General features: G+C 30.3%; 1 protein-coding gene, 1 long non-coding RNA gene and 1 pseudogene across 3 annotated transcripts in view; all 3 read right to left on the reverse strand.

Annotated features, from left to right (window-relative positions):
* The window catches only part of LOC149880757 (plasmolipin-like), a 9,701-nt gene extending 7,458 nt beyond the window's left edge, over positions 1-2,243 (reverse strand). The window contains exon 1 of the mRNA XM_090069394.1: positions 2,104-2,243. The gene's annotated coding sequence lies outside the window, so the exon portion shown is untranslated. The remainder of the gene's footprint in view (positions 1-2,103) is intronic.
* Positions 2,244-10,327: 8,084 nt separating this feature from the next.
* LOC149880759 (uncharacterized) lies at positions 10,328-15,412 on the reverse strand. Its single transcript, XR_016445913.1, has 3 exons — positions 14,778-15,412; positions 12,876-12,967; positions 10,328-12,647 (listed from the first exon to the last, which is right to left on the reverse strand). It is a non-coding gene; the product is annotated as an uncharacterized LOC149880759 (long non-coding RNA).
* On the reverse strand, positions 13,071-14,784 carry LOC149880760 (caspase-3 pseudogene; annotated as a pseudogene). The gene has a single exon (XR_016445912.1). The product of XR_016445912.1 is annotated as a caspase-3 pseudogene (transcript).
* Positions 15,413-15,620: the final 208 nt, after the last annotated feature.

Raw genomic sequence — 15,620 nt, forward strand, 5'->3', positions numbered from 1 at the left:
TCTATAATCAAAATAGAAATTATACTATGTTTAATAAGCAGCGTTCATGATGCTATATTCAAGATAGTATTAGGCACATTACTGTAATTGTGTTGGCAGCACAAACTGCAAAAAGTTTAAAAAAGGAGATTTGTTTGCGGCGATGTACTTGTTTCTGCATTAAGATGACTCTCAGTTCTTTTGAAAACTTACAAAGAAATTAAAGTCAGAACTTCGAAGAGAAGTTTTTAAACAAAAGGAAACCTTGCAAATACTTTTGTTTATTTTTTGGCAAAGAAATGCAATTTGCAAAGATAGACATTAGATAGATGCTTAAATAAAAATTTGGGACGGCAAGGGAGAAAACCTTTCTTCGCTACAAACAAAACAAGGGATCGTAACAAAACCGTTGTTACTCTGGCTAATTTAGGTTAATTGGCGCTACTGCAATTTCTCCCCCCCCCCCCCTTTTTTTTTTTTATGATTGATTATGATAGAGAATTTTATGCTTATTCAGAAAAATATAAAAATATAGACCTGAAAATCAATGAAAAACGCTCTAATTCGAAGTCAATGTTTTAAAAAACCCCACTAAAAACCCAAATATTCGCCATTTTTTAAAAATCTTTTTCAAAACGCTTTCATTTTTAACGAAAGTTAATTACCTTTACATTGCGCAATAAGCAGAGCTGGTTTCCATCAGCTTTAGCATAATTATTTTAAAGTATTACAACGAAAGTGTTACAAGGAAGTGAAACTAATGGAAGGTTCCAAATAAAGGTTGAGCGTAGAATGTGAGAATGTAGACAAATTGGTGAATAACTATTATCGTATTGTACGCTGGTTTTTTTTTGTTAAGAAAACGCTTTGAGGGTTTCATTTTATAAATTTTAAATTGATAAAACGTTTATGAACTTAATTTCAAAAGTTCTTCTTTTAGGAAACAAAACTGTTGAGTTCTTTTTTAAAATTTATTACAAAAGTACATTATTTGCATTGTAGTTTACATTACTTTACATTACATTGTAGTACATTACTTGCATTGTAGTAAAAAAACGGGTACTTTTATAGCTACAAAAAAATTGTGCAAGATAATCTTACTTTAACAACTTTATTAACGTAAAAACCATGCTATTAATGTATTGCTTTTGTAAGCAAGAAGATCATTAACTTGTTCCGTCAAAATGGCGAATATTAGGTTTTTTAGTGGGATTTTTTAAAACTTTGACTTCGAATTAGAGCACTTTTCGTTGATTTTCAGGTCTATGTTACTATCATTTTCTGAATCAGCATAAAATTTTCTATTATAGTCAATCATGAAAAAAAAGGGGGAGGGGAGGGGAGAAACTGCAGTAGCGCCAGGTTTATTTAGTTAATTTAAATTTAAATTAGATTTTCAAGGTTAATATAGGCTAATTTAGGAGAAACGTAAGAGAATCAGACTTTTCATAAAGAATCGAAAGCAAAGAGAAAAAAAAAAAACTGCAAAATAAAAAAAAAAAAATACAAACGATGATCATACAAAAAATGACTTGATCACACAAACAATGTTAATGAAACCGAATTCAAAACTGATTATGAATGATAATGTGCTGAAACTTAAACTACCTTACATCAATTGTTAAGTTGATATTCTTAACTGGATTTGCATGATAACTGTCCTTTTTACAACTGTTTTTTACTGGCTTTTAGTGGCTCATTATTTACCGCCAACCTCTTGGGTAGTTATGGAACACTTTTCATCGCAAGTTTTCGGAATTCAGTCTTAAATAGAAACTAATTCCGGAATTTCAGAGCCTATGGCTGAGGATTCTGTAAGAGAAGAATTGAAGCGATGGCAAAATAATTAAAATTTTGTTGATTTTGTCATTACTCCAATATTTTCTCTCAAAAAAGTTCACTCGAGACAGCCGTTGCATTAAAGACGAACATACTTTTAGATGGATATATTTTGGTTATATCAACGGCGCTTCTTTCATGAATGATCATTTTTATGACTCTTAGTTTTAAGGAGCTTAAAAATCCCGTTTTTTGCTTCAATTCGCTGAAAAAAACAAATATTAGTAATACTATAGCAACAACTAAACAAACTAAAAAAAATAATAATAAAAATAAAATTCTCACATGCTTCTTTGCTACAAAAATTTCAAAGTTGACGACAGTAAATATTCTACAAATAAACAACTACTTTTTCAAAAAATACGTCAGCAGCAATTTTTTAGTTAATCGAAGAATTGAAGAAATCATTGGGTTGGCGTAAAACGTTTCCCTGACTATACCTTTTAAAAAGGAAAAATTCGACTTTATGACGATGTATAAATTAAGCTTCGGCGTTGTTGTTTTTTTTTTGTTGTTTTTTTTTTGTTTTTTTCTTGTTTTTTTTCCAGTAATTAACGAATATCGATTAAAGTATAAACTTTTAAATGATTTATGATTTGAATCAAATTTGAAATAATCTAGGTATTTAGACATACAAAGAGTTCTTTCTAAATGAATTTCAGGAAATTCAACCTATCTTAAAAAAAGGAGTTTGTACTTCATTTGTTATTATCGGAAAAACCTAACGCCGATGCTAAGAGTTAACAATTTGAATTAGTACTATAATTAGTTTCTTTTTTATTCAGGAATTAATAGAGAAAAGATACGTTTTTAATTTTTAATGTTTTGTAAATAAATCATTTGTAAAGTTTTAGATATTAAAATGTATTTAACACACGTTACAGTGTATTTGTGTAATGCAATCTACTGTGTATTCATTTAATACAAAAATAGTGTGTATATTTTATACAAATTATATCGCTTTTTTTTTATACAAATTTTTATCATAATATTATTTACTTGAAATTTCTTAAGAATTTCGGTTAGTCATTTTTAAGTAAATGGTTTTGATATATACAGTGTTTACTCAAAACCCAAAGAGGCTCACTTTTGTTGAAATCCCACTCTTTTTTGGGTTCTGCACCGAAACTAAAATGTTTTGGACGAACCGAAGTTTTGGGTTTCAAAAAAACTGAGCTGAATTGGATTTCGAGATTATTTTTTGCAAGACTAAAATTTCGGGAATTTCGAACAAAATGAAAATTGTATTTTAAAACCAATCGAAAACTATAGATAAAACCTATTCTTTAATACACTAAAACTTAAAAATATAACTTAACTTGAAAACCAAATCGATGCCAAATTAACATGAAATAATTATTTGAAAACCATACGATTATGCAAAACCGAAGGAATTAACTACATGGTTCTTGGAAAACCGATTGGATAATTTAGACAATATTGACAGACAAGGTGTAAATCTACCTGGAGTGACACGCTTCCGTTTGGAGTGACACAAGCCCTCCTTGTTGTGCCAAAAAAAGTCACTTAATTCATTAAAGTTGTGTGTGTGGATAGGTTTTTCCGACAAAACAATCGTTCTATCATTTTTCATTGAAACCGGGTCTATTGATTCTAACATCTGTCTATGTTACTGTACCATGCGACTCCATACTTGAAAGTCCATTAAAAATGTGCACCAACAATATACCAACAAGATGAAATTGTTGCACATAAAGAGAATGTGTAACAATTTCTAACAGAGCCCTTCATAAATGATTGTGTTATAAGCCACAGTTATATAGACCGCGTTATAAGCCACAGTGTTATTTCCCACACTTCTGGCTACCGCGTTCACCAGTTTCTTCTTCCAATATCTATTACTGAGGCGATCTAAATCAGTTGGTGTATGTGCCCAGACCACCTTTAACACTTGAAAATATAAAGTCTCGAATATCAGACGCTGGCCAGCAAGTAACTTTTGACATGATTGGACCAGTGCTTTTGTCTTTTACTGATCGGCTTCAATTAACAATGAAAAGTGATGGCGGTCGTATTGAATGAAACTTAATGACGTTTATCTAATATTCAAATTTGTTTGATTAAATAGATATTTGGAAAAATGAAATAAATTTGTTTAGTAGTGACTTATGGTACATATGTTATTTAAATGAACAGAATTTAAAATAATTGAATAAAAAGTAGAACATGAGAAGACATTTTAATATTTGAAGTTCACTTAAAAAATGGTTTGAGAAAAAATGTGGTTTTAATTAAAGTTATTACAATAATTAAAAACGGATTATGTCCCCAAAATAATAAAACACTAATATAATTAGGAAATTATCACACTAATTTAAAAACAAGTTTCTTGAGACAAGTGTCGGTTCATTTCGGTTGTTTGAGCCGGAATTTCGGCGATAACAAAACAACTTTATTACCTAATTGTCACAAATTATATCACGTACAAAACAATAAACTTTGATGAATGTCTTTTAACTGATTTATTTGTCACAATTTGAAGTCTAACTTCAAACTTGAAGTTCGGTTCTTACATTCCACCCTTAGTGCTAATAAAAATTGAATAACCTATACCATGAAATTATGTGAACATAAATGAATTATGACAAATAAATCAATTAAAAGACATTTGAAGTCGAACTTCAAACTTGAAGTGCGTTCAAAATTTGAAGTCGAACTTCAAACTTGAAGTGCGTTCAAAATTTGAAGTCGAACTTCAAACTTGAAGTGCGTTCAAAATTTGAAGTCGAACTTCAAACTTGAAGTGCGTTCAAAATTTGAAGTCGAACTTCAAACTTGAAGTGCGTTCAAAATTTGAAGTCGAACTTCAAACTTGAAGTGCGACTTGAGCGAATGCATAAAGCGAACTTTAACTCAAGTCAGGCTTGAAAACCGCCAAAAATAGACCGTCTTCAAGTCTGACTTGATAAAGTCGAACTTGAGATTTCAAGCCGAACTTGACTTAAGTTCGGTTCTTGCATTCCACCCTAAATCTTGTTTTAGTCAACTAATTTTAGTTAAACTAAAAAGTTAGTCGACTAAATTTAGTTACGGTTTTTTTAGTTAAGTTAGTTACAATTTTTAGTTTTGCTCACAACACTAATTCTGCATATAATATCCTATCTGTTGTTGGGTGTATGTTGGAAAGGAAGGTGGAATGTAAGAGCTATATTTAGGTGGCGAAGTAGGGGAAGAGGTGCTAATTTTATCATAAGTAGGTGAAGATCTAGAATGAGATATGCTAGAACAATTTCATATAACTGGGAGAGGTAGGCAAGATTTTTTTTTGTCTAATTTTTCAGTAAGATTTTTTTATCTTTTGGTGGTATAAGTATAGGTGATATTGGTAAAACAGACGGAGTAATGATAAAAGAAATGTATTTGAACGATTTAAAAGATCATGTTATCCCATCAGAAATTCAGGTAATTGGAGAACCATTCATTGCTTTTAACTGAAAATCTGTGTAAATTTGGTTTCAGCGTTTTTTTTCTGACAGTATTTGATGGCTTTTCATGGATCATGGAGCAAATTTAAATTGAACACAAGAAATTTGTAGAAGAGAGTTTTTTAAAGCAGAGAAGATTTATAATTGCGTAGTATTTTTAAAAATATGTCAAATATATATGTGTTATATAATAACATATATACTCAATTTATCAACAACTTAGTTCTGTCGACTTAGTTTTCACTTTTAAGTCAAACTGATAAATCTATTAAAAATAAAATGAAACTGATGACGTTGCATTGATTTGCTATATTGTTTAAATATAAAACTTTTGTAGAAAGAAAATAACCTTAATTATAAATAGTTTGTTAAGTAATCTTAGCAATAAATAGTTTTTATCATTGTAACATTATATACATTGTTAGAAGTGGAAAAAAATGGTAGTGATATAATTTTTAGTTTCTTTATTACTATCCCGTAAAGGTAATAGCTGATTAAACCAAATCAAAAAAGTTATGTTGTTGAAAAGTTTCATAGCAACAGCGTCATTTTTCTGTTGGGAAATTTCATTTCATTTTAAACATTTTAAGTTTTTATCCATTTACGTGTTTTATATTTTTCAAATGAGCGATATTTAGAGTTCCTGAGAACATAATGTTACTTTCAATGAGTTGGGCGTAAAACGCGAAAAATGGAGAAAGTAAAAATTTTTGGAGATTTTTTTTTGTCTTGCAATCGAACTCGAGAGTTGCAAGAAAAAAAGGGGAAAAAATGTGCGCTTTTGTAATCATGTAAATGTGATTTTTTAACAAACCTCATATATATGAGATTTTTTAAGACATTGTATTTTTATTAACAACCTAGCGCATTATTAAGTTAATACTAATGGCTTGTATTGTTAAACATTTTTATTTTCATCTTTTAGGTCTTGCTATTTCAAAATCAGCCAAAAGCCACAAGTGGTCTAATATACAAGATGTTGGTGAGCTTTCTGTTGAAATGAATGAAACTTTGCTGCATAAAATCAAACCCTTAAAGGGTGAGGGAGAGGGTTGAAAGTTGAATGTTAGAAGTTATAATAGTTACTGCGTTAAACTTTTATAAGGTTCAGAAATATTCTTTTATCATTGATCGTCTGCGTTTTTAATTTGCATTTTGTTTCGTTCTCAGACTGTAAGCAGCCTCATCGATTTCAGCAATAAGATATTGATGAACATGACTCGAGAAATGTTCAGCTCTTTTTAACCAGTAAAAATTTGTTTTTTTAATGGTTACGAATTTTTGCGGATTGCTTTTTGCCGAAAATTTGATCAGAGTCAATTTTCATCTTTCATGATTGACTTTGTTTAAGTTTGATTTACTTTCATCGTCTTTCATTAGGATAATTTACTGATATTTCTCCTGTTTTAAAAACGAGACCAGGCCTTGCTCTTCTGATACTTTTTAACAATTTTGAAAACAAAACCAATTTAAGAAGGTTAAAAAGTTCTAGTAAATAAGTTTGAGTACACAGAAATAAATTTGATATAAACTTTGATATAAGATTTTTAATGCAGCAACAAATATTCTTAACAAACAGTGTTTTTCAGGCTACCTTCCACCGGTGATATCGTTTCCACCAAACCGTTGAGTTAATAATAATGTGGGAAGCGAAAACGAAAAAAAATTATAAACTTAATCTTAAGTTTTTATTCGTATAATGTATTTGATCGAAGATAAGTGCGAGACAGCCAAACACTAGGTGGACACACATGAAAAAGAAAGCGCAGTTAAACACTAGGTGGACACACATGAAAAAGAAAGCGCAGTTAAGGTTTTAAACTGCTTATGCTATTATGACCAGAAACTCAACTATAACTGCACTGATAAAATTAAAATATATGTATGTTTATATATGTAAAAAAAGTTAACCAAGTTAAACATTCTACTGTTTTCTTTCGACACCTGCTTGATCAATAGAATAAATAATTTACTCAAAAACTAAATTTCTTCAACAACTCACTGAACAATTTTAAAAAGGACTTGCATTTACCAATTAGAGCGTTTCACAATATCAATCGGTCATTCCACAAGATATAACCCAGCGAAACAAAAAATTGCTTTTATAAACTTGTTCCTTTACAAGTGGTTCGTATCCAGGGCCGCCCTATTTGCGATACCTATATTTTTTTGTTCTTATTAGTTATTTAGTTACTAGTCATTTATTTATTAGTTTTATAAAAATTGATTTTTTATTTTATTACTTTTCACTTATTTTTAAATGAAAACCCTTTCTTAAAATATTTAGGCCGTTGCTACTTAAAGCGCAATGCGCTCTGTGCAGCCATATGCTACAATACTTTGCGCAATACTTTGTACGCATGCGCTAAATTTTTTTTTTTTTTTTTTAAATCTTGTTGATGCTATCCCTATCCCTATCCCTATCCCTATCCCTATCCCTATCCCTATCCCTATCCCTATCCCTATCCCTATCCCTATCCCTATCCCTATCCCTATCCCTATCCCTATCCCTATCCCTATCCCTATCCCTATCCCTATCCCTATCCCTATCCCTATCCCTATCCCTATCCCTATCCCTAACCCTTAACCTAATCGCCTATCTAACCAGCTTTGTTGTAAAATATAAATCGCACTATTAAAATAAAATAATTGCGCATGCGTGTACAATATTGCGCTCTGAGCAGCTTATGGCTACGTAGAGCGCATTGCGCTCTACAAAGACACTTTGAAATATTTAACTGATTTTTATTTCTTCCAAATGTGCTGACAAATATGTTACAATAATTTAGAACGTCTTAAATTTCGATAGACGGCTTAAATGTAAACAGACCACCTGCGTATACTCGCCGCCTGGGCGTATTTATTTACCTAAACGTAAATTGTATTATTTAATAAAAGATAGGAACGTACAATTTTTACTGATGCGTACCTTAATGAAGATTACACGACAAAAATAAAACTGATATAATTATAGTATTTTAGAATTTGTCGACTGAATAAGGTGAACTAAAAGTTGAATATTAAGTGGAAATTACTAAATTATATTATTACATTCCTAAGGTAAGTGCTTTTCCTTTTACATATATGTTAGCTAAAAATTAACTAATAATGACTAAGTTTAAAGACAATAATCGAGTTAAAAATTGAATCTACATTTCCAAACGTAATCACAGCACTGCGCATATTTTTAAGTATTGCCACTACAAACTGCAGTGGCGAAAGATCTTTTTCAGCAATCAAGAGAATAAAAAATTACTTATGATCTTTTTTGGGACAGAGAAAACTCAATGATTTAATTATTTTATCCATTGAGATTTTTTTGATAATTTAAATACTAGTGATATTATTGATCAGTTTGTTAGAGAAAAAGCTACGAAAATAAATAAATAAATATGCATGTTACATTTGTTTAGATTAAGTTTGTATTTGTTCTTAAATGTTTTTTGATTTAATTAAGTTTCATTTTTGTTTAGTATAAAAGTAATAAATAGATTTTTTTTATAGTTCTGACACTTTTGTATAACTTTTCCGGAGACACCGCTCCCATTTTCCATTCTGTGTATTTTCTTAGGAAGAGGGGCGCATTGTTTTTAGCAGCCCACTGGCGCCGAATTTCTTAAGATGGCCCTGTTCGTATCATATGGAAAATCTATATTACATGATTCTTGAGGGATGTTGTTCGTAAACTTTAATATGGTTCTTACAACAACGCAGTTTTTCGATGTTTTAGTTTTCCTAACTGTTCTATTACAAAGTAATTAGTTCTAATGGAGCTTAAATTTTCGAAATAAAAATTACGTCTGTAATTCGAATATTGTACTTAAATTGACTAAAATGAAGTCTTCAAAAAATTATTATTATAATTTTAAATCTGCTTCAAATTCCTCAAAAAAACTCACGCCCAGTATTTTATAATTTTTAAAATGATTATGAAGAAGACATTTGGCGCATCGAAAGCGTCAACTTTTGTGAGACCGGCATAAAAAATGAAAACCACCTGAGTGAGATGAGAGATTGACACCCTTTCATTTGAGTGTAGAGCGTACCCTCCATTTCACAACAGCAAAGTGTTGTTTTGTACGGTTTGTAATCTCGTGCTGTATTTAAAATCCCGGGATTTCGGGATTACATTTACCTATTCCCAGTATCCCGGGATTTTTAAATACCTGTTCTTGAAAGATAATAAAATATTATTTGAGTAAAATTTTAAGAAAATTAATAACACATTAAAAGTATGTTTAGAAAAAACTATTAAATTACAAGGAAATTATTTGGTTTTTAAATATTACATATACTTAATTATTAAACTATAAAGAGTTCGTTGTTTTTATAGATAAAATATAGATGTGTAATTATTTTTGATTATTTTTAAAATACGTTTTGAGGGAGCAGAGCACATCCAAAATTTCATCCCCTAGACAACTTTGTATTTTTAGTGTAAAAAGTTCGGCCGCACAAAAGGCACGTTCAGATTCTTGACTGGTAGGCTTAATAGTTGTTAAAATATTATTCGCTCATTGCAAAAAATCCTTACGTGTTCCTCCATTTTCAAAAAACAGCATTTCTTTTTGAACTTTCACCGACAATCTCACATGGAATTGGTATGCGAGGCAAATTGCAATTCAATTTTAATTATTATAATAAATCTAATCCTATTATTCAAAAACATAATTTTTATAATTGCAAGAATTTCGACTTTGTAAAGTTCGAATTTGATTGCATTAGAACGAAAAAAAATAATTCAGGAATTTTCAATATGAAAAAAGTCAAATCTCAACCGAAGAATTTTTAATTTAAAAATGTTCAACCGAAAACGATTTTTAATAAAATCGTTTTCGGTTGAACATTTTTAAATTAATTTCAGAATCGTTAAAAAACCACGGAGATCCGGGAATCCCAACCCTAGTTGTTTGCTTGTTTTTTTGTATTGCTTTCTTAATCGCATAAGGATAATATATTTAGATAAGTAGTGCCGTATATTACACATACTCTTATATTTGCTATCATATTTATCATTCTTTTGTAAATTCACAAAAGAGTGATTCAGAATAAAAGCGTTTTTTTTTATTATTTTTATTTTTGTTATTTTGCTTTTTTTTTCGGTTTCTTTATCTTCTCTTCTTGCTTTTGAAACACAGTTTTTACATCAAAGTTTTGTTCGGTTACGTACAATCCTTCTTATGATGATTCGTTTGAATTTTAAAAATAAATTCAAACAAATGAAAGCAATACCATGCTGAATCCCTAATTTGAAATACATATAATGATGATACTTACTGCTTACTTTGTTTTTTTACACAGGGTCCTAAAAGCCATAATTTGATTTGTCTTACTTATAAAATTTTATTGAGTTTGCTAATATACTGAGTGTTAAAAAGAAATGAAAATTTAATTCTTATATCATGATTTTGTGGTTCGAACAGAACCAAAAGAAATAATTAATTTTCGGAAAGGCTAAATCTAAAGGTGTTGCCTTAGATACCAATGTGGTGGATCGAATTATTCATCACTTGTGAGGATTGAATAAAGGTTTAAACCTATCTTGAACTTGCCTGAAATAGCCTTTATAGTTATCTGTTTAAAAAAATTTTTTAGAGCTCCCAATTCAAATCAGAAAAATAATTTTGGCCATTTGCCGAGAGTTATGACTTATTGTTAAGGGTCATTTATATTACTTATGCTCAATTACTTACAGGTTCGAGTAACGGATTGCGCAAATTTTGAGCCACTTTTTTAAATCATATATTGTTTTTGATTCTCGCGGGATTAACACTATGTTTTAATCGATAATAGTTTTTACCAAATTTGATTAATTTACGGCTATTGTACATGTATCTCACAAAAGATTTGTTTTTAATCAGATGTAATGTAACACTTTAATAGCTCTCATTCCAATACTTTTTTGAGCAATATCTCTCGGGTTTTACATTTCAATCCATTTGATATTATGAAATTGGATTTAATGAAGTCTTTCTATTGATTTGACTAAACCTTGAGACATTAATCGTTCATAAACACGCGCTACAACGTTGTAATAAGTATAAGCTGGTACAGTTTGATTTGTTAAGAAAGTAATATTTCTTTTAATATTCAGTTACCATCTTACAAAATTTATATAAAAATGTATAGTCACTAGCTCTTTTTGTATTATAGGCTTCCGATAGCAAAGAAGGCTGGTAGACCTGGTAAAAGTCTCAAAAATATTTATTGGATTCAATACATATTCCAGTTGTCTCTATAAAGAAAATATTGCAGCCTAAAGAACCAGACGTTTATCATTGGACAGTTGGTTTTTCCTTGAATAGCGTTAAAATAGGAAAACTAAGATTGAATAGTATTACAAAATTATCTCTTTGAAAGAAAAGACCAGGAATGAGTGTCTTGATCCTTTCTTTATAATAGCCGAATATAATCACTGAAAAAATCCCTGGAACATGAACACAAAAACAGAATAGTAAACCTAGACGCTCTGTTTGATATATCCCGCCAGACATCTACATTTCAATAAAACATTCTTGTAACGACAATGGGCTATTGACATTCATGTAAACTTATTGGCTAAAGAAGACAAAGCCCTTGCTGAAAAAGATCAAACTGCGGCACCATGAAAGATAGAAATGAATGTTTTACATTAAGAAGCAGTAACTCTAAAACTCTGAATTTTACTCAACCATTAATGAAGTCGATGACGGTGCTGAATTTTCTTCACATGTTAATGAAGTAGATGATGGAAATGACTGTCGATTTAGAATTGAGAGAGCTTTTTGGATTGGCAAGAATTTTGTTTTTTGTGTGTAAAGTAAAACTGTTTTTCATTCAAAAAATGAATTTTTTCCCATATAATTTCCGTTTTGTTAAATAACCCTTTCTCATTTTTCTTACAACTTCATGATTCCCTACTTACATATTTTATGGTCCTCATTAGAAAAAAAACTGATCGGGAGCGATTTCAGGTTATCATTAATAATGAAAACTTTACTGTGTTATGAGTTTTTTGAACCTCAAAATAAATGGTAATTTTATGGTACAGGATCAAAGCGGATATGTCGGATGTGAGATTACTCCCTAGCCAAGTTAAATATTTTTTTTTTCAAGTTTATAAATATATGTCATTTAGCGTTATCACGGTGCAGCATGAATTCTCTTTGGTTAGCCTATTTTGTTTGATTGCTTTCTCCAGGTTGTGTTTAGTGTACCTCATTCCTTTTATGTGGAGCCCAAACATTAAGCTTCATAACGAGTCAAAGACATTCCAGTTTCTCGATCGTCTTTAAATAATAAAACTATTCAGATTGGAATTCTTTAAACTAAATTCGATGTTTAGGAATTCATACCAAAAAATTCATTTATATCTTTGTGAGATTCAGCAGCTTCTTTACCTTACTGGAAGTAAAAATCCAAAATAGGTCTAAAATGTTCATTATTGCACTCCAAATTAAAATTGGCACAAGCTAACAGTTAATAAAATTATGCTTAGTTTGCTTCGAAAGTAAACTTTTAAACAAAAAAATTTGTAGCCATAGAAACCATTAGGCCTCCCTCTCATTCTTATTAATTTATAAAAAAAAAGTGAAAAGTGAAAAGTAAAAAGTGTGAGAGTAAATTCCTTACCAAAAACGCAATAAGATCTTTCTTACAGTGACAGTGCAGAGACAGTGTACGAGCCTCAATCGCCAGAAGATTACCTTCCTGTAGTCCTGAACCTAAAACATTGGAGCCATAATTCATTCTCTGATTTAAAGAATACATTCTAACTTGAAGTGAAGCCCAAGTTACTTCTAACAAAAATTTTTCGCCGAAATTATATGGATTTATGCTAATTAAAAACTTGTTTACATTGATTTGTAAATAACAATTTCAAATCGATTCCGAAAAATTCTAACAAAAAAACTTCCATTTCTCAATTCATTTTAGGAAATATTTTTACTTTGAAAATCAAAAAAGCGATAGAAAGGAGCGAAAGAAAACTAATATTTATATATGTATATAATGTAAAATCTACAATATAGTTTAAGCAAACTAACTTTTTTAGTTTTATAATTAGAATGTTACAATCAAAAAGTAAATTTTGAATCAAAATGTTAAAAGTATAAAAAGAATTATAGCAACTCGTAAAAGTCAGAAAATGGTTTCTAGTGGGCCGTAAACTGGCATTAAAAATAACTCTTTTCGCATTTGAGTAACAATGGAGGCAATTTGTCTTTTATCGTTGCTATCTTCTACGTTTGTCTTTGATTTGCGCTGTGATACTCTTTCATTAACACGGGTTAAAAGACGAACAACGTCCATTTTATGAGCATATTCACGAAAAACAGATGTTACAGCTTCTATGAACCATGAGCCATTGCGAGAATTTCGCCAAGAGTAGAATCCTGGAACAGTGGAATAAGCATACACAAAATCGCTCTCAGAAGGAAGCTCGAGTGCCTGTGCTCTCTTACTCTGTAAATTTGGTGACCCAGGCCCATCAACGGCATCTAAAGGAATCATATAATCTGATCCTTGGCATGCTTGAAACAAAAATAGTTTAGGTTTTCCAGCTAAGGTTCTTGAACGAAATAGCTTTGTAATGTCTCGTATTTTTATGGAATCATCGGTACCATAAATTATTCCTTCCTCACCATGCGTAAGTACTGCTACAGCACAGCAGCTCATTGAGAGATAATCTTCATTTGCAGCGTTTTTTAATATATTTACTATATCAGTGCAGCAAGGGTTATCAAATCTATCTACTATAAACCCTAAGTCTAAGAACAAGTCGCAAAGGCTCTCTGCGTCTCTATCTGTGCCATCTCGAGGATATTTTTTCATACCTGAAGATTCTTTGAACTCTCTGACATTTATAATTGTCAATATTCCTCGAGGAAATGTGTTCATTTCATAAAATGTGTCAGAGTTCAGTTGGTGTTTGATATCAGAATAGTTTTCTTTAGGTTCTCTAGGAAGAAATCTTCTATGTAAAAACGTAATCTCGTCACTGTCTCTCCGCTCTGTTTTATGAGAAATTTTGTACTTTGCTTCGTTTGTTAGGGAATTGATCTGTTGGGAAAAATTACTTGGTGGTTCAATATTACGCGGACCATCAGGGAACTCCTTAGCATTTAAATTGGAAATATTGTGAGTATAAACAATCGAATCTTCTAGATCTTTATGAGCCCCAAAATCAACTGTATCGAGTTTCTCTTCGTTCTTATCTAATTGACTTTTTTGCACCTTTTCTTCAACATGCACAACAGGCTTTTTCATAGGTGTATCAACTTCATCAAGTGTTTTGTCATTACTTTCTGTCGATTGATTGGCTCCCATTATTTGACCTTAGTTTTTCTTTTTAATTGCTTCAACATTAAAATACTCCTCATTCCCAAAATAAATAATTTATGGTTTAAAAAATCGAAAATATAAATACGAATGCATGAAAGTTTGCTTATCGACAAAAATAATATAAATGCACATTGCAACTCATTTTCTAAGTACTAGAAATGTTTATATTATCATATCAAATTAAAAACGCACCATCTTGAATTTTTATCAGTCTCCGTATTAGAGCATAAAAATACTCAGTTCCGTATACTTTAAGGTAGAAACCCACTATTATCATAATTATATTCAGTGATTGTTTGAAAAACTTAAAATATCTCTTTATGAGTGTAAATATTTTATACATGCCTTCAAAGTTCGTTTTCGCCTTTTCTCCACAACGCAACTAATCGAGACGATTGTTGATGATGATGCGTTCTTACTTTGAGGTGACGACCTATTTTTTATAAAATCAAGCTTTTAAAAAATAGTTGTCTCAATTTTTTATATCTCGTTTGTGTTTAGTAAGATACTTATTTACACATTGCATAAATTATTAAGTGTAGTTTTAAACTGAATTCTCTAGCAACACATAAACTTATGTGGATTAAATTTTTCAATCCCATTCAAGTCTAAAGCTTCTTTAAAACCTTTTTTTTTTCTCGCCGTCTTTACGCAAAAAATTTTTCTTTGACAACCGGATTAAATTTAAACGCAATAAAAAACAACTGAATGCTGACAATTTAATTGTACAGGTAACGAAACAATTATCATACATGAAACTATTTGAGCTTGAAAAAATATCTTTCGTCTGAAAATTGTCACAGTTGCACTTGTTCTGCGTGAATCAAATTTTTCGGTTTTTAAAAAGCAATTTAAAAAAAGAGATGGAAAAATTTTAAATGTCGATTTTAAAAGCTGCACTTTTTGTTGAAATGAAAAAAAAAATTCAATCAAAACCAATGTCAATATGAATATACTTCGTGTAAATAAGAATGTTACAAAACACAGGTTATTTCAAATAAGACATGTACGAGAAAAAATCTGCGCGGACATTAT

Source organism: Hydra viridissima, unplaced genomic scaffold, assembly GCF_058129835.1.
Source record: "Hydra viridissima isolate aposymbiotic clone 2 unplaced genomic scaffold, HvirCarnegie_v1 scaffold_12, whole genome shotgun sequence".
In the NCBI taxonomy this organism is placed as follows: domain Eukaryota; kingdom Metazoa; phylum Cnidaria; class Hydrozoa; order Anthoathecata; family Hydridae; genus Hydra; species Hydra viridissima.